Raw genomic sequence first — 24069 nt, forward strand, 5'->3', positions numbered from 1 at the left:
GCATGGGAGCGCGTTTGGCCGTTTCTGGTACTTAGGTTTGGTGTGTTGAGTAGAGCTCATCGTTACGAGTATGTGAATATAGTTTGGTAACCATATGATGAACTTTGTGATCGATGGAAATTTCTGAAACTTTAGAAATTCAGGTTTCGATTCAGGAAGTCAGACTGTTGGATCGATCCCATTTTTTGATAGGTTGTTATAATTATCAAGTTAACATAATCTATTAAATTTGATCTCGTTCCAATATGATTTTGAGTTTTCGAAGAATTATCGTGTAGGGCTTTTAGTTTTATTATCGTGAATATATTTTCAACTCTTGAAATCAATTATTCATGATATCAATTTGCTTTGGACGACGTGTAGATCGAGCTCGATGAGGAGTTCGTTGGACAGCTGTCATAGTTGCAATTATGTGAGTGGACCTTTGCTTTTAAATTAAATTGCTTGTGGTATATATTTTCGAGTATTAAATTACCGTATTGATTTTTATGATGATATTTGTGTATGAATAATTTATTGAGATTTCATTGAATTTTACTTTCCGAAAGATTTTATTAATTATTGAGTTAATTGAATTTCGAGCTATTAATATTTTCTTTTGGGAAGTTGATTGGAGTGATATTTTCTATGTTTTTAGTATCATTTCCTCTACATTTTACTTAGTTATTCTCTTAACATTATCATTTCTAACTTAGCTTTGTGTTTATAGGTACATTTGAACTCCAAACGCAAGAAATGAGCTAAGAAGAGCTAGAAATGATGGAAATGAAGGCAAGGAGGAAATGAGGAGCATAAATGGGAAAGAAATAGAGAAATGGAAACTTTCCTAATCTAAAACAGGAAATCCTAGTCGAAGTAGGAATCCTAATGCAACTAGGATTGAGCTCGGAAAAATGATGTTCGGAAATGAGAAATGACAGTGTCCAAGTTGGACTAGGAAACTTGATGACACTAGGAGTCCTGGTGGTGCTAGGAGATGCTATGTCTTGCAGATGACTCAAGATAGTTCAAGATTGTTATAGAATATTAAAGGAATTTCGGCAACAATATAAATGAATTTTGAATTGGCCCATTTGGCGAAGTTTGGCCCGAAGTTTGAAGCATGTGACTTGCACATGATGCTCTAGATCCTTCTTGACGTTTTGAGGAGTCCATGGCCCATTCTACATGCTTTTGCCGTGAGAATTACAAGGAATTATTGTTAAAGCATAAAAATTCAGACTGTGTTTTTTTTTAGGCATGACCTTCATCCACGGAGGTATAAGACTTGTGGAAAAAAAAAAGAAGGATATTGCTGCGTTGGTTAAAAGAATAAGACCCCAAGCTTGGATAAAATCCTTCTTACTGGCCATGTAATTCCAAGTTGATCAAGTCATTCAAATGTTTCAAAAGATGTTGACTTATCCATAACAGGATCAGCTCTACTTCTTGCTTCACGTGAAGTTTCAAATTTCAAAACAAGATAATCTTCACCTCCTACAAATGGAAGACCAAGTCAAGATAAAAGAAGTTTGAAATTCACAAAAGCCACCAGAAGCTTCAACGAGAAAGCTGGTTACTGCTATATTCATTTCAAATTGACAAATGTGATTATAACTGCAATTTGAATTTGAATTGGTAGCTATCCTATCTCAAACTGATTCATTGTTGCCTATAAAAAGGCACGCTCTCTACAACAAAGGGGGGAGCGGAGCAGAAGCAGAGGTGGAGGAGAAGCAGAAAAGGCTAGAGAGAAGACACAGGAAGTACATCAAGAAAGAGGCGAAGCGGCGAAGCCCTGCTACAGAACAAAGAGAAGTGTTCAGAGATTTTGATCGTGCTTCGAGGAGCCAACGAGCAATACAAAGGTTGAGATCTCTCTGATCTACCAGTGCTACTTCCTTTGTTTTTCATGCAGGAATCTCTTTTATTCGTGTCACCATGGAGCTATGGAGCTGTGGAGGTCCCCGGAGCGGTCGCAATCTCGTGCACGGTACGCTTTATGTATCAACGAGAGTATGACCAATCCGGTGGAATACGTTGCAGCAGTGAATCCAATACACCTCCATCAAGTTTGTGTTCAGAACCTTGTCATGGCACTCCAAAGTGTCAGCAAACCTCCGAACCATGTGAAAACAAGGCTCCAATGCTTTCTTTTCTTCCACAAAGACTCTCACTGGTTCCAGGAATCAGCAAGGTCACCGCCAAGAAGCCTCCTACCTCCTGCCTTCCTTTCCACCGCAACAAAACAAATGGCCTTGCACCACTTGCAAAACAAGCCACACACAGGCACATGCCTCTCCCTCAAGCACATCAGCATTCATGATCGGTATAGCCTGGAATCAATCCCTTTTGTCAATACAGGGGAGTCACAGAAATGGAAGAAAATGGGAGTTGCCGGCTGCTACCTCACAAGTTGGATGCGGACGTGTTCGAAGATACAACATGGTGGAATAGCCCAACTCGTATAAAGGGTTGAACTTGTTTATTCAATCCCAGAAAAGTACAACAACTTGACGATCGAACGAGTCTTCATCAGTCAACTATTTTTAAGCTTCAAAAAAGTAAGCACAGGCATGATTGGCTCGTCCCTGGTTTGCTTCGGGTTACAAGCTAGAAGAAATTAAAACAAGAGGAAGCCAATTAATCAAGCAAGAAGACAAAGAAGCATATGGCAAAGCCACCGTTTCAAGTGCCAAAAGTCTGCAAGACATATAAATCACTGGACCAAATTTATGAATTTGACCAAGTTGCTGAAAGTAAACAAAAACTTGTTATCCCTTTGTAAAGCCACGTAATGGCTAAGGGTGTTTGTGCTTAAAGTATTCCAAATGGCATTGGCATCTATTTGAGGCAAAAGAAACAAACATATGAAAGCATTTGCTGCAGTTTTACATAAATGCATCCTAATCAAGTAAAACAAAATTGGATGAAGACAAAAACTACATCAAGAGCTACGTGTTTCTTTATTGATCATAATTGGAGATAATGGCATGATCAGTGAAGCGGTGGTTTGTTGCCGAAGGATTTCGAACACGTATGATGCCTCAAAGTAAAATATGAAGCTAGTTCATGAACAAGTTCTATCGAGAAAGGAAGAAGCAAAGTCAACCAGACAAAGCTCACCAAGACTACCTCAATCAAATTCTACAGAGATTGTCTTTGGCCTTTCATCAAATAGTTGGTGGGCATCATGTTGCTGTTCTATATATAAAAGAATGAGAAACGGCGACTCGAAACATGCTCCCAATTCGATAGAAACTCAACAAATCAACTGCACTCTGCCTTGTTTGAACTTGCCTCAACCAAAATCCAATGCCATGAAGCAATTTCGAAATCCCAAAGTCTCTGACAAGCAAGACAAAATTCTAGAATTTGACTTCTTTTGTTCACAAATCCAACGAAGGAATAAATAAAAATAATCAAAATCCTCACCCGGCGTTGCATAGTGAAGTCAGTTGCAAGGTTCAGACAATGACATGTTCTCTTGCCATGAACAAAGGTGCAGAACCATCTCCCAACATTTTGAGAGAGCTCCTACCCATCTCCAATTCAGTTTTCGTCTTCAACCCCACCTTCAATTTATTTGGTGAAGCTCATGGTCCAACTTGTGTTCTACTGAGTTCTGAAAGAGATCTGAAAGAGAAAGAAGAAGCAGAACAGCTAAGGGGAAAACGAAAAATAAGAAGTGAGTTGGAGACTTAGTAGCTGGGCCTCCTACAAAAAAAATGGAAGCAAGCCCATTACCGAATGACTATCCTAAGCCCAAAAGCAAAGTGTGACTCGACTCTTCCAAATCAACTCCGGAGTTCCGGTCTTAACCAAATTACCCATTGAAAAGTCTCAGAGCAGACATCAAGCGGTGCAAGGCCCATCTGAAGTCTCAGGGTCAAATTGCAAAGCTCGCACGACAGGTGCCCAAATCAGATTGTCAAAGACTTCACCACAATTGAGGTGTTCACCCAAAATGTTCGATTGACGGATAGACAAAAAAAGATCTATTGATTACTCGGTACAAAACCAGAAATACAAATTCGTTGAACTACAGTGGTTTGATCCCTTCACAGGGTATGTAGGCAGTCTAGCGACCCACTAGATGCAACCACAACTCCAAACAGAATCCCTGACTCCACCAGTCAAATTCGGCCAGTCCCAAATAAATCACTGACTCCAGTCAAATTCTCCCAATAGCACAAAAAATCAAATCCATTCCAAATCACACAAATAAAGTCCGAACCAAATTCAAGGGCTTTAAATCCTCTCCCAAACACAAATTCAAAATAAATGGGTCATCTACCCATTTAAATCTCAAATGCCGGAACTACATGTGGTTTGATCCCACAAAGGGTATGTAGGCAATCTAGAACCAAATTCATCTAGATGCAACCGCGTCCTAAACACAAAATCGAATCCCTGGTTCACTTACACCAAATTCATCCCAAACACTACTCTCATTCCAAAATCAAAGCCCTCCAATGAGTCATTCACCCATTGGAACTCTTGAACTACGAGTGGCTTGATCCCTCTCCAAGGGTACGTAGGCAACCCATTCAAATATCCGGGTGCAGCCGCAAAAACAAAGAAACACACATCCCATCAATTGGTTTCTTCATAAATGGAATCAAAGGGTGTTTCCCTATAACAAGGGATTGTAATTAAGAGACACATTCTGTCTTGAATGGGTCGAACCCGAAATAATAAAAACTCTATTCACTAAATGAATACGAGTGAAATTATGTTGGGTGACATTTACGCTCACTGTGTGCAATTTTCTCTCAACAATTATCAAAAGATTTTGGCAAGGTATATTATGGGATATTATTGGATTTTCTTGGGATTTTATGAGAGAAAATAGAGGAATAAGAATTGATTTATGACTCTACATATAAGTGACAGGACCCGACCCAGGAATCACCCCAATTACCTGGATACGAGCCTGCAGGGCCCACATTAAGCGAAATCCTACCGAAAATTCAGCAGAACCTCCCCTAAATATGGGCTACCCAAAAATTTCACAAACCTGGATATGATTACAACATTAACTTCTACTCAACCTACAATATCATATTTACAATCCAAACACATATATTACATCCGGAAAGTTCAAATCCCAACATAACCTCCGTAAGCAACCACAATCCGAACAACAACATCCATCAAAATCAAAAGAAAAGGCTTATCAGAGCAACACTAAAACTAAGCCGATACCATACAAGGTAGGTTAAGTAATAACCTACGGACAAAAACGGAAGCGCTGATTCCCAAAGTCCTTGAGCCTGGACGCAATCTCGGCTAATATGAAATCTAGGCATTTGAAAATGAAGGGCCCAGGGGAAAACATATAAAAATCCATTAGAGTGAGTGGACAAAACCAAAACGAGAATCAAAACAATTTATGGTATGCTTCCCCATTTCTCTTTTTAACAAAACCATCATGCAGCTAAACCCTATGAAGTTCCAACTCAATCCTTTTCCAAGAAACTCATTTGATGACTAGGAAGGACTGCTTCCTAGGCATCTCATGCCATCGGGGAGGGACTGCCACCCGATGACGCATCGGAAGGGACTGCCAACCGGAGTAGGAGGCGGTGATTAGTTGGGACTGCCAACTAGCCACAGGTAGTAGACGGGACTGCCGACTAACTACCTCAAGTCATCTGGAAGGGACTGCCAACCAGATGACGCATCGGATGAGACTGCCAACCGAGCTGTAGTCTGGACGGGACTGCCGACCAGATATTACCTAGAAGGGACTGCCAACTAGGTAAGATACGCATGCGCCAAAACTGGCCTCCTTGTCAACTGCTTTCTTTTTAAATCTTTTACTTTCCATAGAGTCACATTTTCTCAAATAATAAATCAACTGAAAACTTATTTCCATGCTGCATGCAATATTTTAACAAAATAAAAGTCCACTCACAAGTGAGTCCCGCAGCTAACCCTGCTGCCTGCCTGTGTCCTCCTCGCTCGAGGGCTCAGTACGTCCTGTCACAATTGAATAGGATATAATTAACCATATAATGAAATACTCTCAAAAACAACTCATTCCCCTTGGAATAAGCATCCGTTATTCACAAATTGTTAGAAAACTCCCATCCTTTAATTTGGGATTAAATTCTATCATTCCTTTACAACCTCGATGCCCTCCAACTCATAACCACTCAATCGATTTTTAATTCGATTCCTTAACCATTCCAAGACCTCGCTTAATCTAAGCCTTCACAAAGACCATTCGATAACTTAACAAATTTTTAATTCACTTCCTTCAACCCAATTTACCACCAATTTATAATATAAATCCTTTTCCAACAATTCCACATTCTTTCTTAATTTTTTCTCCTTTGCAAAAATCACAATTTTCAACTCTAACAATCTCAAATTCTCTCTAAATTTTCTTTTCCCAAACCACAATTTCAACACCAAATTCCTCAACAATATAGACCAATCCCACAATAACATTGACAATAAATTACCAAGAGATTAAGTCAAAAGATTCATCAACTAAAACATTTAAAACATCCATAATTTCCAAATTTCTCTTTGACATTCCAAACCCAATATACTTCTTCAACCTCTCAACACTCTCAACTCAACACCAAAAACATGACAACAAATTCTCAACCCAAGATAATAATCTTAACCACCTTAGAACCACAACCAACATCAAACTCCAAGGAAACTCATTAACCAACAACCTTAAATCTAACACAACAATTCATAGACTACAACTAACAGTTCCTATACCTGCAACAACAACCAAAACCCCCAAAGAATCCGGCCGGAAATCGCCGGAAACCGGACATCAAAGCAAAAATCCATTTTTTTCCATTTCTGCAATTCTCCTCATATCTCCAAAACCAAAGCTACCCAAGGTGAAATACTTACATGGCTAGAAGGAGAAGGAAGAGAGGATCACGCTGTGCCCAAGCTTTCGTCCTGGGGTTGCCGGACGGCGACAGAATCGCTGGAGAGAGGGAAAGCAGCGGTGGAAGAAGAAAAAAGAAAAGGGGGGGGGGGGGGGGTGACTCGGGTTCTACCCGTGCTCTCTCTCTTTCCTCTTTTTTTTTTTTTTTTTTTTTTTTTTTTTTTTTTCTGATTCTTTCCCTTTCTCTCTCTTCCATCTGATTTTATCCCCTCCTTACGGACCTTACCACATATAGTAGCTCACAAAAAAGAAAATCATGCCAAAAAATAGAAATGTCTATTTTTGGTCATAACGTTTCCGATATAAATCGAATTTAAACAAACTACGTGTCCACGAACTCGATTTTTCGTATTCTACGACAATCTCAAAGAAATTTCCTAATTTACCGGACTAAAGAAAAAGTCACTCTTCGGTCAACCACGGTAAAAAGTAACTAGTAGGTACGGGGCATTACAATAAGGGAAGCCGAATTAGGGTTAAGTACATGGAAGATTTCAGCAATAGAAGGTTACTTGCTCTCCAAGTTCATATGCTATTTTTCTATTGGTCGAAGTGATGTCGTTCAAGAGAAATTCAAGGGACCCTAGCCTTTGCCGTTCACTATATAAGGGAGGCTATGAAGACATAATACACACCACAAAATTCAGAATCAAAAGCCACAAACACTCCCCTTTCTCTTCCAAGTTTCGGCAACTTCAAGAAATCCAAAGTTCAAGACTGTGAAGCATCTATTCATCCATTCAAGCATCTTTGCCGTAGCATTCATCCATCCCATCACCTTTTGAAGCTTCTTGTGTCCTTGAGGATCAAAAAGTGTAACCATGGAACCTTACTTTTGTTTTCGGTTTTGCTATGTAAACTATTTCGGGTTTTATATAAAATTGCGATTTTGTTTTCTATTTTGGTTTCTTGTTATGCGATTTCTATGTTGGATGAAAGTTTGAATTTAGTTATGTGATTTCCAAATACTATGAACCATGATTTCGGTTTTAGGTTTTCAAAAAGATAAATTGCGATTTCAAAGTATTCTTGCATGATTGTTAATTTCGAACTTCAATCCCAATTTTTATGTGTTAATTGATCTTTGGATGCATACATAGGTTGATGAACATGTAATTGAATCCATATTAAGGTACTAGCGTTCTAGGCTTTAATTAATTCAGTAGAAAACCTAGAAATACTTAGGTAAATTAACAATGAGTTTTGCATGCTTGATTAGCGTTCTAACTTGTGTTCTTGACTTGAATTGATCAAACTTTCAATGTGTTTACTGCATTAAGAATGTGTTTATTGGTGATTAGCTACCACTAGTAATTACAAGACTAAGAAGGTTAAGTATGGTGCGTTCATCTAGTTAATTTAAATAAGAGAAGTAATAAGAACTTATGCGTGCGTTCGTGGTTTGTTCATGATCGATTCTATGCTTGGATATATTTTGATTCGTGATTTGATGTTTGAAACCTTGCCAACATGTTAATAGTAGTTAATTATATATTATTTTCGTTCCATTCATTTAATTCTATTTGATTCTTGGTTTTGATGTGTCACATATGTGTATAATTACTTAGTTGTTAGATAAAATAAATCCTAAATCCCCCTCTTGTTATTTTTGTAAATATTGTGAATATATATTCTTTAATTTGTTTTGCTAACGTTTATTTTTCAGGAATTAATTAGGCCCTAATCCCCGGTTGAGAACGATCCCTACTTATTCTTACTACATTGATAGGGTTTTTAATTGATACACTAATTTGTGTACGTCAGAAGTTGTTGAATTATTGAGATCTTTATGATGATTTTTATTGAGTAATTTTGAGTATTGAGTTATTGAGAGAAAATTGGATATTTAAATGTTATTAAGGCTTAGTGTTCACCACCTTCATATTCGTTGTAGGTTACCCATTTAACCTACTCATATCTTATTTCAGTATTTCATCTAGATGATGCAGCTAAAAGCAAGCGCATAATTTAACCCTGAAATGTCATCGTTAGTATAGAATAAGTAGGGATCGTTCTAACCGGGGATTGAGGGTACACCTGTAATTGAAAAAACAACTAAAGAATTAATACAAGTTCAAAGTATTATTTACAAAAATAAAACAAAGAAAGAAATATATACAAGTAAACACAATTAGGGGGGGTTTAGGATTATTAAATTAAACATTAAATAAATAAAATAAAGAAAATGTAAAAACATATATACAAGGGTGGAATGAGAGAACAAAGATCAAAACCGAAACTATGATCAAATTTGATTCAACCCTAATATTGTTCATCTAAGTGATGTCGCTTTTATCGAGCGACCAATTTAACCCTGAAATGTCATTAGTAGTATAAAGTAAATAGGGATCGTTCTATTCCGGGGATTGAGGGTACACCTGTCATTGTCAAACAATTAAACAATTAAAATTAAAACAAAGTATAATATTTACAAAATATAGACATATTTACGAAAAGGGGGGAGTTTTTGGTTTTTTGGTTTTAATTTCCGAAAATAAAATCTAAGTTACCTACATAATTAAAATGCAAAAACATAAAAATACAAATGGAATGCAAGAACAAAGATCAAAGTCGAAACTCATGATTAAAATTAATTCAAGTTCATCATTGTTCATCATAGTCATGCAAGAGGAGTTGATCATGTGAAACGTTCAAAAGCAAACAATTTCCCATATTTTACTTTCAATGCTAATTAACCTAAGTGAAAGCACCTAGATTAATTCTATCAAACATGCAATCAAGCCCTAGAAAGCTAGTCAATCATGTCATGTTTAACGCAATAAACACCTAGAAAGGCTATCAACTCAAATGTGCAACTTAGTATGAAAAAGTCCACCTAATTGCAATCTTCTTTGATTAAATTCGGTTTTTGTACAAAACCTTTACTACTTATCGATTCAAGAACACAAAACCAAAAAGTTGATTCATGTTCTCAAATTCGTAGCAACATTCATATAAAAACCCTAAATGTTTCGAACCATTCAAGATAAACATACAAAAGATTTCTATCATGCAAATTTAATCAAACACTCACACAAAAGCAACCATAAATCGCAATATATGAATCTGAAAATTAACAATTCATCATAAAATTTCAGAAAACAATACTTGTTCATACATATGTGTCAACTAAGGCAAAACCAACGAAAATACAAAGCAAAGGTACAAGGAGAATCGGATTACACCGTGATGAAGATGAGATGAATGAAGTGATGATGTGGTCTCTTGAATTTCGAAAGCAATCTTCAAGGTGGAGGGTGGATGGTGTGCACGGCTTGTCTTCTTCTTCCTTGGCCTTGCTTGCACTTCGTGGTTGCCCTAGAGGATGGAGAAGAACACGGCTAGGCTAGAGAGATTTCTGAATTATTTTCTCAAGGTGTAAACGCAAAAGTGTGGAAAATTCGGACCCCTTGACGTTGAGAGAAGAGAGGAATATATAGGGGACGGCTTCTAGGTCTTCAATCCGTCCACAACCCTAGCAAATCTCACGGCAATCTCTTGCTTCCTCCACATAATTTTCTCCAATGATTTCGTGCCACATAAGCCCTATGAGGTGGTGCAACCAATCACAAAATTCCAATATAAATTCCCTAAATAATCTTGCCGAAATATATATAGATATTTTCTGATTTCCTTCACCAATTTCGGCAACAATATACTTAGAGAATAAAGGGGGACGAACCTAGACTCCTTTGAGAGCTTTTTGTGTTCAACACATATTCTCTTTCCTTTAAAAGCTCCCTAAGAAATCTCCACGAAATCTCTTTATTTTTTTCTGATTTTTCCTCACGGCAAAACCCTTGTTTTTCTCTTCATTATCTTTTGCCGAATTCCCTAGGGTTTGCACGGCATCCCCTTGTTTTCCTCTTGGCTTGGACGGCTAGGTCTTCTAGGGTTTTATCTCTTGATTTATTTCCATAAAAATAACCCTAGAAAATCTCCATAGAAAATCTTCTTTATTTTCTGATTTTTGGACGCCTCTTCCTTGTTTCTCTCATGCAATTTCACGGCAAACATATCTTTAGGGCTAGGGTTTGCATCACAAACCCTAGTGTCATGGGCTTTGATGGGCCATTATCCAATTTGCCGAAAATCCAAAGAGTTCTTGGGCCTCGTTGCTTCATCTTCAAGCCTTCTCATTTTCCAACGCAAAACACATTATTTTTCCATTTCTTTTTCATGGTTGCGTTGGAAACTTGCTAGGGAAGCCTTCCTCCATTTCGTAGGATTTCCTGGTTGGACTAGGAAAGCTTGTTTCTTCATTTCTGCTCAAATGTGTGGGCCATTTTCTCTCATGTTCGTTCGTCTTGATGTTCGCAAGCTCCTCTTTCCATTCGTGCGTTCATTTCCACTTTCTAGCTCGGAGGTCCTGAAAATAGAAACTATACTTAAAATAGAAACTTTCTAAAAAATGAAAATAGAAACTTACTAAAAATGAAAAATAGAAACTTTCCAGAAATGAGAAATGAAAAATGAGAAATGAGAAATGAGAAATGAAAAATGAAGACAAAAATGGAAACTTTCTACAATAAGGAACTTTCCCAATCAAAGAATGGAAACTTTCCCAAACAGGGATTTTTCAAGGAAATGGCGCAGAAAAGTGTAGGGAAATGCAGTTAAAACGTCGCATTAAAATGCTCCTATCAAATTCCCCCACACTTAGCTTTTGCTAGTCCCTTAGCAAAATCAAACTAAGACACACACTAAGACTCAACGAAAATTTAAAGACTTGACAAAAACAATGACTCTATTGCCCTTCAACTATTTGTCTCAGCAATCTCTTACTTTCATAACACCAAGATTAGCACTTAACCAAAATTCAATGTTAGGCATTCGAGAGTTAATTAAAACACATAACTTACATATACACAAGTAGGACTTGGTTGAAACAATGGTGATGGTTTCTGTTAAGCATGTTTCAAACAAGTATGATTCAACTCCTCACAAGTTATATCCACTCTTTCTTCTCTCAGATCATGGCAATGCTTAAAAGCTTATACACTCAAGTATATGTGAAAGATAGCAAGTATATCACATAATTCAAGAAACGAAAGCACATGTATAATTTTCTTTAAAGATCTCATGAAGGACACCAACTACTTGCACAGATGGACCCAAGCCATAAGTTCAACTCTTGTAACTCATCTCCACATCAAGGGCTGTCCCATCTTAAGGATCAAGAAGGTCTTCTTAAAGGTTGTAATGGGGCCAAGGCTCAAGGTTTTAAGAAATGAAGGGTAAGGATTTATCAAAGTGTCCTAAAAACCTAGCAGAGCACATGTAGATGTAGAGACCTCAAGAAATCCACCAAGGCATTGCAAAAACGTCACTTTCCCTAGAGGTAACATAAAAGGGGCCTAATGTCTTCATGTTGGGCCCAATCTTCATTGTAAACTTCCCTTGAACTATAGTGAATGGACAAAGGCCAAATTTTTCTGTAGTGGGCCTTCAGTTCAACGTAAACTCCAAAATCACCAAGTATGGGGGACTAAAATCCATAAACATTTTTCTTTCTTTTCTTTTTAGCCGTATACATTTTTTTCTTTTTTCTTTTTTTTTTTTTCTTTTTCTCGGCTTTTTCATATATCTTTCTTTTATGGACAAGTCTACCCCCACACTTTAACTTTCACCTCTTCTCAATTTTCATCCTTAGCACCAAACCCACGAAGTATGTCTCAAAAGATAGCTCCACTAAGTTCTTAGAACAAAGGGTAGGGTTTTAACTATACTAAGCTTCATGGTTAAGGGTTTTAAGGGTGATGAATTAAAAGGCTCAATGTAGGCTCAAAGGGGCTTATCTAGGGGAGTCCCACGACGGGCACAATTAGGGACACAGGTTTATTTGGCAATGGTGGAAATTCCTAGGGTACCTCTATCCCTTCCAGAATCAGGGCCATGTATTGACAAACGTCTCAACAAGCACAAGAGTGAATTCTAGCATTCTCTAGTCCATCAAACTTAATCTATGGCAAGCAATCAATCAAATGAAGAATAATGAGATCATCAAAATATCGCCAAGAAAATAAGAATATATTTTTCATTTCACTCCAAGAAAAAGGGACATGGCTCAATTATCTCACATGGGCTTATATGAATCAAAACTCATCCTAACATGCTCATATTCTGTACCAAAGTTTTCGAATCCATATCCACTACAAGGCACACATTTTTCATATATCTCAATTAACCAAAGAATACCATGTTTAAAAATCATCTCAATCTTGTGATCCTCTTTTAGTCATGATTTTAGAGATATAGAATCATCCTAGACAGTTGAAAGGGCATCCTAAGACTCAAAACAAAACAAAAGCAACGAAAATTTTTTAAATTTTTGACATTTTTCAATTTTTTTGTATTTTTCAATATATGACTCAAGATAAAAGTGTAAATCCCTTCCCCCACACTTAAATATTGCATTGTCCTCAATGTAATCGATAAAAAGCATGCAATGGAACACTTAAGCATATAGGGATGAAATTTACGAAAATGACTACCAACATAAAGAAAAATTGGGGAAGTAAAAGGGAGAGATAAAACAAATCTGCGTTGATGACTCCTCCACAGCTACTTCAGAATTGGGTTGCCTCCCAAGCAGCGCTTAATGTTTATAGTCTTTCAGCCTAGACTTGTACCTCCATTTAATCTTCAGGGTTTGGAACGTTTTGGAGGGGTACATCCTCCACTTCATGTTCCACAAATGCCTCATAGTAAGGCTTCAAGCGATGGCCATTCACTTTGAACTCGTTGCTTGTATGTTCACTCTTTATCTGCACAGCTCCATGAGGAAACACATGAGTGATAACAAAAGGTCCAATCCAACGAGAACGAAGCTTACCTGGGAAGAGTTTGAGACGAGAATGGAAGAGAAGAACTTTTTGACCCACAACAAAAGTCTTTCTTCGAATCATTTTGTCATGGAATGCCTTAGTCTTATCCTTGTAAATTTTAGCACTTTCAAAGGCATCATTCCTTATCTCCTCTAACTCTTGCAATTGCAACTTCCTATGAAGCCCAGCTGCATCCATATCCATGTTGAACTGCTTCACAGCCCACCAAGCTTTGTGCTCCAACTCCACAGGTAAATGGCATGGTTTGCCATAGACAATTCGATATGGTGACATACCTATGGGAGTTTTGTATGCAGTTCTGTAGGCCCACAAAGCATCCTCTAGACGCAAGGACCAGTCCTTCCTGTTGGGGTTCACAGTCTTCTCCAATATCCCCTTAATCTGACGATTAGAGACCTCAGCCTGCCCACTAGTTTGTGGGTGATAAGGTGTAGAAACCTTATGTGTGACATCATATCTCTTCAAGAGAGCCTCAATCGTCCGATTGCAAAAATGGGATCCTCCATCACTAATGAGAACTCTAGGCATTCCAAACCTGCTAAAGATGTTAGACTTGATAAAATCTGCAACAACCTTAGAGTCATTAGTTCTAGTGGCCTTTGCTTCCACCCATTTGGAAACATAGTCCACTGCAAGTAAGATATAGAGAAACCCAAAAGATGAAGGGAAAGGTCCCATGAAATCTATACCCCAGACATCAAATATTTCAACAGTTATTATATTGGACAATGGCATTTGATCTCTAGGACCTAGATTTCCTGTTCTTTGGCACTTATCACAAGTTAAACAATAGGCATGTGCATCCCTAAATAATGTTGGCCAATAGAACCCAGACTCTAGCACCTTAAACGCAGTCTTCTTAGACCCAAAGTGTCCCCCACATGCTTTAGAGTGGCAAAAAGAAAGTATAGCATTATGTTCATGTTCAGGCACACATCTCCTAATCAATTGATCAGAGCAATACTTCCACAAATAAGGTTCATCCCAAACATATTGCTTAACAGTTTTCTTAAGCCTATCCCTATGAGCACGTGACATGGTATCAGGAATCTTTCTAGACACAATATAATTCACAATGTCTGCATACCATGGTTCACTTACCTGGATTCCAAAGAGTTGTTCATCTGGAAACGTCTCCACCAGAGGGAGACGGTCTTCTGCGTGCACCAAACGACTCAAGTGGTCAGCTACCACGTTCTCACTACCCTTCTTGTCCTTGATTTCCACGTCGAATTCTTGCAAGAGTAGGATCCACCTAATAAGCCTTGGTTTCGCCTCCTTCTTGGTCATCAAGTATTTCAAAGCTGCATGGTCAGTAAAGATAGTAACTTTGGTACCAAGTAAGTAAGAGCGAAACTTCTCAAGGGCAAAGACAACTGCAAGGAGCTCTTTCTCTGTGGTGGAGTAGTTCATTTGTGCATCATTGAGAGTCCTTGAGGCATAGTAGATGGCATAGGGTAGCTTGTCCTTCCTTTGCCCTAAAACAGCTCCAACTGCATAGTCAGAGGCATCACACATCAACTCAAAGGGCATGGACCAGTCTGGAGGTAACATGATAGGGGCAGATGTCAACAACTCCTTAAGCTTGTCAAAAGCTTCTTGACACTCCTTGTCAAAGTGGAAGGGCACATCCTTCTGGAGTAGTTGACATAAGGGTCTCGAAATTTTGGAGAAGTCCTTGATGAACCTCCTGTAAAAACCTGCATGACCAAGGAAAGAACGAATCTCTCTCACAGAAGTGGGAAAGGGTAAGTGACGCACAATATCAACCTTGGCTTTATCAACCTCTATACCCCTAGCAGAGACAATATGTCCTAGAACTATTCCTTGTTTAACCATAAAATGGCATTTTTCCCAGTTTAAGACAAGGTTAGTTTCCATGCAACGTTTCAGAATTATCTCCAGATTATTAAGACAATCATCAAAATTCTTTCCAAAAACTGAAAAGTCATCCATGAATACCTCTATGATTTTCTCAATATAATCTGAAAAGATACTTACCATACACCTCTGAAAGGTACCTGGAGCGTTGCAAAGTCCGAAGGGCATACGTCTATAGGCAAACGTTCCAAAGGGGCAAGTGAAGGTTGTCTTCTCTTGATCTTCATTTGCAATTGCAATCTGGTTGTAACCAGAGTATCCATCCAGGAAGCAGTAGTAGTCATGTCCAGCTAGGCGCTCAAGCATCTGGTCAATGAATGGTAGAGGAAAGTGGTCCTTCCTTGTAGTTGCGTTGAGCCTCCTATAATCAATGCACACTCTGTGGCCTGTTACTGTCCTTTGGGGCACCAGTTCGTTATCAGCATTCTTTACCACAGTGATCCCAGACTTCTTGGGCACGACCTGAACTGGAGAGACCCATTTGGAGTCAGAAATAGGGTAGATTACCCCACAATCAAGGAGTTTGATAACCTCCTTCTTCACTACTTCCATCATTGGAGGGTTGAGACGACGTTGAGCCTCTCTAGTGGGTTTAGACCCCTCCTCTAGAAGTATCCTGTGGACGCAAGTTGTAGGGCTGATTCCCTTGATATCCGCCAATGTCCATCCTATGGCGGTCTTATGTTGCTTCAACATGTCCACCAACTTCTCTTCTTGTGGAGTCGTTAGTGCAGAGGACACAATCACTGGTAAGGTTTCCTTGTCCCCTAAGTAGACATACTTCAAATGGTCTGGAAGAGGTTTTAGCTCAAGTTCTGGGGCCTGGACCACTGAAGGTAATGTCTTGTTAGTGGATAACTGAATGGACAAAGGAGAAACAGACTTACCTATAAAGGGTGATGCCTCAAGGAAGGAGACGTTTTCAATGATTTTCTCCTCACAAGTGTCTTTCAACTTGTCCTCTGAGATGGTGACGCCTTCCTTTGTATAGCCTACCCCACTCTCAAGGGTAGTGACTAGGGTATCCTCATGCATAACATCAAACATTTTCTGCGCAAGTTCATCTAAAATGTCAGCAGAAAAACAATCATTAACCTCTAGGGGATACCTCATGGCCTCAAAGATGTTAAAGCCAATAATGTCACCATCGAACTCCATTGTAAGAGAGCCTTCATACACATCAATCTTCGTCCTAGCTGTCCTTAAGAAAGGACGTCCCAAAAGCAATGGAGTGGAACTTACAGGGGAGTCCTCCATTTCCAATACATAAAAATCAGCTGGGAAGATAAGATGGTTAACCTGTACAAGCACATCCTCCAACAAACCTCTAGGGTATGCATTGGATCTGTCAGCTAACTGAATGATAACATTGTCAGATTTAAGTTCCCCTAGACCTAGGGTTTCATAAACAGAGTAGGGCATAACATTAACAGATGCACCTAGGTCTAGCATGGCATTCTTAAATCTAGAGTTACCAATAGTACAAGGAATGGTAAAACTTCCAGGATCCTTACACTTTGGAGGGATCTTCCTCTGAATTAGGGCAGAGACATTCTCACTTACCTTTACCACCTCCTTTTCACGGTTTACTCTCCTAGTAGTGCAAAGCTCTTTGAGGAACTTGGCATACTTAGGGACTTGCTTGATGGCCTCTAGGAGGGGTAGGTTTACTTGCACCTTCTTGAAAGTTTCCAAGATAGCTTGGTCACTTTCATCCTTCTTAGATTGGGCAAACCTGCGTGGGAAGGGCATGCAAGAAGAAGAAGGGTTAGCAATAACCGAATTTGATAAGTTAGAATTATTACCTTTGATTTCCGGTTTTGCCTTTAAAGATGAGGATGCCTTGGTCTCTTCCTTTGACGTTGCAGGGTCCTTCTCAATACCCAACTTGGTGGGTTCTTGGTCTTCCTCAATTTCTATGCTCATTTGGACCTTCTTGGGTTGCTTGGGTGGATCCACAAATGGTCTCCCACTCCTCGTAGTCACAACTGATGCATTCTCCACATTACCCTTAGGGTTAGGTATTGTGCCACTAGGAAGCTTCCCAGTCTCATGAATCTTGCTCATGAAATCCACAACTTGACCCATCTGTTTCTTAAGATCTGCAATATCCTTAGTGTGGGTCTGTTGTCCTTGAATCAAAGCTTGAGTAGAGTTTGTCAAGGCCTGGGTGGAACTAGTCAAGGCTTCCAACGTTTTGTCGTAGTGAGACATTGAAGGTCCTGAGTTCTGTTGAGGAGGAGGCATGTAGGGCCTTTGAAAAGATGATCCTTGGAATGAAGGCCCTTGAGGACGTTGGAAGTTCCCACCAAGAGGATTCTGAACGTTATCATTGTTAGTCCACTTGAAGTTGGGATGGTCCCTCCATCCTGGGTTGTACGTATTGGAGTAAGGGTCATGTCTAGGACGTTGAGGTCCTCCTTGGTATCCTCCTTGATATCCTCCAATAGCATTTGCAGATTCCCATCCTCCATTCTCATTAAGTTGAGGGCACTGATCTGTAACATGCCCTTGCATAGAGCATACCCCACAAGCTATTGTTGCACTTGGTCCCTTGGAACTTACCACTTGGTTCATGAGTAGAGTAAGCTTATTCAGTTGGTCCTCAATTGCAGTATTCTTGCTCATCTCATGCACCCTACGAGTAGAGTGTCCTACCCCCTCATATTGTTGAGAGTTCAAGGCACGATTAGCTATCAGCTCCTTCCCAACTGTAGGGGACTTATCCACAAAAGCTCCTCCAGCTGCAGCATCCAACATTTGCCTTTCCAAGGGTAAGAGTCCTTCATAGAAACATGTGAGTAGGGTCTCATCCTTCATCTGATGTTGAGGACATTGTGCAAGTAAGGAATTGAACCTCTCATAGTAAGCAGCATAGGACTCATCATGGGCTTGCTCTATTCCACTGAGCTTCTTTCTAAGTGTGATGACCTTAGAAGCTGGGAAGTATTTCTCCAAGAAGGCCTTTCTCATTGTCTCCCATGAAGTGATACGTCCTGCAGGAAGTTCATATAGCCAATCCTTGGCTCTATCAGCTAGAGAGAATGGAAATGCTCTCATCTTAAGAAGGTTCTCATCTGCCCCTTGTGGTTGCATGTTTGCACAAACAGATTGAAATTCTCGAACATGCTTGTTAGCGTCCTCCATATTAAGTCCATGGAAGATAGGGAGCTTGTGCAACAAACCACTCTTTAGCTCAAACTCTGCTTGTCTTCCAGCTGCAGGGGGAGGGTATACTATGCCTGTAGGGGGTCCTCCTTCAACAGTTGCAGTGGAAAGTTCCCTAATAGATGCCATTCTCTCTTCTTCGACTCCTTCAGGTGGTGGTGAAGGTGGTGGTGTAGAGTTGGACGAAATCACAGGTGAAGGTGAACGTGAAGGAGGAGATGGACTTGGTGTAGGTGATGTAGACTCCTCAGAACAGTAGGTCCTCTTCCCTTGTTCGTTAAAGATGTACCCTCTGTGTGTCGAAGGGGAAGGGCTTGTCTGCTCAAGAAGTGAAGGACCCTTCAAGCGAGCGAGCCTTGCTTCAATTTCCTTTAGTGTAGAGGATCTAAAAGGCTCGGTCATTCATAGGAATCCTGAACATCATCAAAATTCAAAGAAGTTAGCAAAGTATAAAGTGAGTTAATTACAAATTAGTGATTTATACATCAACCTTACTATTCACGAGTCACTATTCACAAGTTACTATTCACGACTTTACTATTTATGATTTATACAAGTATAAAGAGAAGTACAAATTACAAACTATCCACAATCTTTTCACAAATAAACCACGTAAGAAGTTTATACAAATATAAAATGTACAAAACAACACAATTTACAAGTGGAGGTTATGTTCAAGTATCTTATTATCTTTACAAAATAAAGTTAATATCTCAATTGATTACAAGTTGTAAGTCGAGCCCAATAGAAACCACTACTATTGGTGAGATACGATCTAGGGATAGTCGTCTAGACATAAGTCGCTTTCCTTTGTTTCAGAAGGCTAGATGGCCAGATTAAGAGGTAAGTGAGAGGGAGGACTCATTTTGGTGACACTACGGAGGCTACTCCCTCATTGAGGTTTAGGCCCCTATTGGCTACTCCCACATTGTGGTTTACGCACGGTCTATAGTATCTCTGAGATCCAATTGAACCCATCACCCAGGGTCTCAACCTAAGACACCACCTATATGCCCCTTACTCAGCTTGAAAAGAACTCATGTGTTAGACAGTTCTCCAAATGTTAATAAAAGCCGCCCTCAACTCCAAAAGACCTTAGAAAGACACTAATGAAGGGTTAAGGCCAATATTAACAAAAGGGCCCTTATCTACTCATACGAATTTACACACTTATAATAAATCAAGAATTTAACAATATTTATAATTAATTCTTTACATTTCCTTTGTTTAACAAGATTAGACACCATTTACACAAAACTTTCACACAAACAAACAAAACGTCACTATTCACATCTAATTATCTTCTTTTTTTTTTTTTTTTTTTTTTTTTTTTTTTTTTTTTTTTTTTTTTTTTTTCACGAAATTAAGTAAAATTACTTCTATTCTTTCCTTTTCTTTACAATTATTTTCAACACTTAGGTACGGGAACAGGGAGTCTCGATGTGCAATGGGGCTGAAACAGCTACCCTTTTCAAGACTATGTTTAATCCAATATACCTTAGGTGCATCACAACATTTTCTTTTGTTATAAATACCATTGATTTCGAATTAAATTCCAAGCGGTAAATCAAGTGGACGTGCGGCCCAAGTATAATCGTCAAGACACTAAGTCTCTCCTACATCCTTTGGGCAACCTTACTGAAATGGCCAGGTAGGGGAGGGCGACCACGAGAGGTAGAATCCATTTTGGCATGAGCTACTCCCACATTGTGGTTTAGGCTCATTTGCACGCACTTCTGGATTCAAGAACCTGTCATGAGCGTTGTCCCCTTTCCTAGACACCATCCCACATAGGCTATACTTACTTGGATATAAAAGGTCCTAAGTGTGAAGACAGTTCAATGAATGTTAATAAAGGCCGCCCTCAACCTTAAGGGACCTGGACTAGGTACCAATAAGGGGTTTAGGCCAATATTAATAAACACGACTTCACCTATTCCATCTTTAATTTACAACCTACAATTAAAATTCGTATTCAACAATATAAATAACAACCTAAGTAATTAATTAACTAAATTTCGACAATTACAAAATAAACAAGTAAAATTTTTTTTTTTTTTTTTCGGTCACAATATACAAAACAAATATTCACAATATGGCAAATGATTTTTCAATCCCCGGCAACGGCGCCAAAAATTGATGTCGCTTTTATCGAGCGACCAATTTAACCCTGAAATGTCATTAGTAGTATAAAGTAAATAGGGATCGTTCTATTCCGGGGATTGAGGGTACACCTGTCATTGTCAAACAATTAAACAATTAAAATTAAAACAAAGTATAATATTTACAAAATATAGACATATTTACGAAAAGGGGGGAGTTTTTGGTTTTTTGGTTTTAATTTCCGAAAATAAAATCTAAGTTACCTACATAATTAAAATGCAAAAACATAAAAATACAAATGGAATGCAAGAACAAAGATCAAAGTCGAAACTCATGATTAAAATTAATTCAAGTTCATCATTGTTCATCATAGTCATGCAAGAGGAGTTGATCATGTGAAACGTTCAAAAGCAAACAATTTCCCATATTTTACTTTCAATGCTAATTAACCTAAGTGAAAGCACCTAGATTAATTCTATCAAACATGCAATCAAGCCCTAGAAAGCTAGTCAATCATGTCATGTTTAACGCAATAAACACCTAGAAAGGCTATCAACTCAAATGTGCAACTTAGTATGAAAAAGTCCACCTAATTGCAATCTTCTTTGATTAAATTCGGTTTTTGTACAAAACCTTTACTACTTATCGATTCAAGAACACAAAACCAAAAAGTTGATTCATGTTCTCAAATTCGTAGCAACATTCATATAAAAACCCTAAATGTTTCGAACCATTCAAGATAAACATACAAAAGATTTCTATCATGCAAATTTAATCAAACACTCACACAAAAGCAACCATAAATCGCAATATATGAATCTGAAAATTAACAATTCATCATAAAATTTCAGAAAACAATACTTGTTCATACATATGTGTCAACTAAGGCAAAACCAACGAAAATACAAAGCAAAGGTACAAGGAGAATCGGATTACACCGTGATGAAGATGAGATGAATGAAGTGATGATGTGGTCTCTTGAATTTCGAAAGCAATCTTCAAGGTGGAGGGTGGATGGTGTGCACGGCTTGTCTTCTTCTTCCTTGGCCTTGCTTGCACTTCGTGGTTGCCCTAGAGGATGGAGAAGAACACGGCTAGGCTAGAGAGATTTCTGAATTATTTTCTCAAGGTGTAAACGCAAAAGTGTGGAAAATTCGGACCCCTTGACGTTGAGAGAAGAGAGGAATATATAGGGGACGGCTTCTAGGTCTTCAATCCGTCCACAACCCTAGCAAATCTCACGGCAATCTCTTGCTTCCTCCACATAATTTTCTCCAATGATTTCGTGCCACATAAGCCCTATGAGGTGGTGCAACCAATCACAAAATTCCAATATAAATTCCCTAAATAATCTTGCCGAAATATATATAGATATTTTCTGATTTCCTTCACCAATTTCGGCAACAATATACTTAGAGAATAAAGGGGGACGAACCTAGACTCCTTTGAGAGCTTTTTGTGTTCAACACATATTCTCTTTCCTTTAAAAGCTCCCTAAGAAATCTCCACGAAATCTCTTTATTTTTTTCTGATTTTTCCTCACGGCAAAACCCTTGTTTTTCTCTTCATTATCTTTTGCCGAATTCCCTAGGGTTTGCACGGCATCCCCTTGTTTTCCTCTTGGCTTGGACGGCTAGGTCTTCTAGGGTTTTATCTCTTGATTTATTTCCATAAAAATAACCCTAGAAAATCTCCATAGAAAATCTTCTTTATTTTCTGATTTTTGGACGCCTCTTCCTTGTTTCTCTCATGCAATTTCACGGCAAACATATCTTTAGGGCTAGGGTTTGCATCACAAACCCTAGTGTCATGGGCTTTGATGGGCCATTATCCAATTTGCCGAAAATCCAAAGAGTTCTTGGGCCTCGTTGCTTCATCTTCAAGCCTTCTCATTTTCCAACGCAAAACACATTATTTTTCCATTTCTTTTTCATGGTTGCGTTGGAAACTTGCTAGGGAAGCCTTCCTCCATTTCGTAGGATTTCCTGGTTGGACTAGGAAAGCTTGTTTCTTCATTTCTGCTCAAATGTGTGGGCCATTTTCTCTCATGTTCGTTCGTCTTGATGTTCGCAAGCTCCTCTTTCCATTCGTGCGTTCATTTCCACTTTCTAGCTCGGAGGTCCTGAAAATAGAAACTATACTTAAAATAGAAACTTTCTAAAAAATGAAAATAGAAACTTACTAAAAATGAAAAATAGAAACTTTCCAGAAATGAGAAATGAAAAATGAGAAATGAGAAATGAGAAATGAAAAATGAAGACAAAAATGGAAACTTTCTACAATAAGGAACTTTCCCAATCAAAGAATGGAAACTTTCCCAAACAGGGATTTTTCAAGGAAATGGCGCAGAAAAGTGTAGGGAAATGCAGTTAAAACGTCGCATTAAAATGCTCCTATCACTAAGTCATGAGAAAGGAGTTGATCATGTGAAATATTCGAAAGCAAATAATTTCCCATTTTTTACTTTTCAGTGCTAATTAACCTAAGTGAAAGCACAAAGATTAATCCTATCAAACATGTAATCAAGCCCTAGAAAGCTAGTCAATCATGACATGTTTAACGCATTAAGAACAAAGAAAGGCTATCAACTCAAGTGTGCAACTTAGTATGAAAAAGTCCACCTAATTGCAATCCTCTTTAATTAAATTCGGTTTTTGTCCAAAACCTTTACTACTTCGATTCAAGTTACACAAAACAAAAAGTTGATTTCATGTTCTTAAACCTAGCACCATTCATATCAAAACCCTAAGTGTTTCGAACCACATAAGATTAAAATACAAAAGATATCTATAAAGCAAATTTAATTAAACAAACTCACATAAGCAACTCTTGAATTACAATATAAGAGTCGAAATTCTCATTTAATCATAAAAATTCCAGAAATAATAATTTTGTTCAATCATGAATGTCAACTAAAACAAAACGAACGAAATTCAAACAAAGGTTACAAAGTAGAGGTCGAATTACACCGTGGATGGAAGATGAGGATGGATGATTTTCGTTGTGATCCTTGAAGCTTGAAAGCAAGTCTTCAATGGTGGATGGTGGAGAATAGGTCACGGCTCCTTCTTCTCTTGCTTCGGCCTTGCTTGAAATCCGTGGCTCGCTTTAGAGGATGGAGAGAAGATGGGAGAAGCTCACGGCAACAATATAATTTTTCTGAAT

The 24069-nt window shown here is 38.5% G+C and overlaps 1 long non-coding RNA gene across 1 annotated transcript; it reads right to left on the reverse strand.

Annotated features, from left to right (window-relative positions):
• Positions 1-1495: 1495 nt before the first annotated feature.
• LOC121050370 lies at positions 1496-1955 on the reverse strand. The gene is made up of 2 exons (XR_005802786.1): positions 1869-1955; positions 1496-1780 (listed from the first exon to the last, which is right to left on the reverse strand). It is a non-coding gene; the product is annotated as an uncharacterized LOC121050370 (long non-coding RNA).
• Between the last annotated feature and the right edge of the window lie 22114 nt (positions 1956-24069).

Source organism: Rosa chinensis, chromosome 7 (assembly GCF_002994745.2).
Source record: "Rosa chinensis cultivar Old Blush chromosome 7, RchiOBHm-V2, whole genome shotgun sequence".
Lineage (NCBI taxonomy): Eukaryota > Viridiplantae > Streptophyta > Magnoliopsida > Rosales > Rosaceae > Rosa > Rosa chinensis.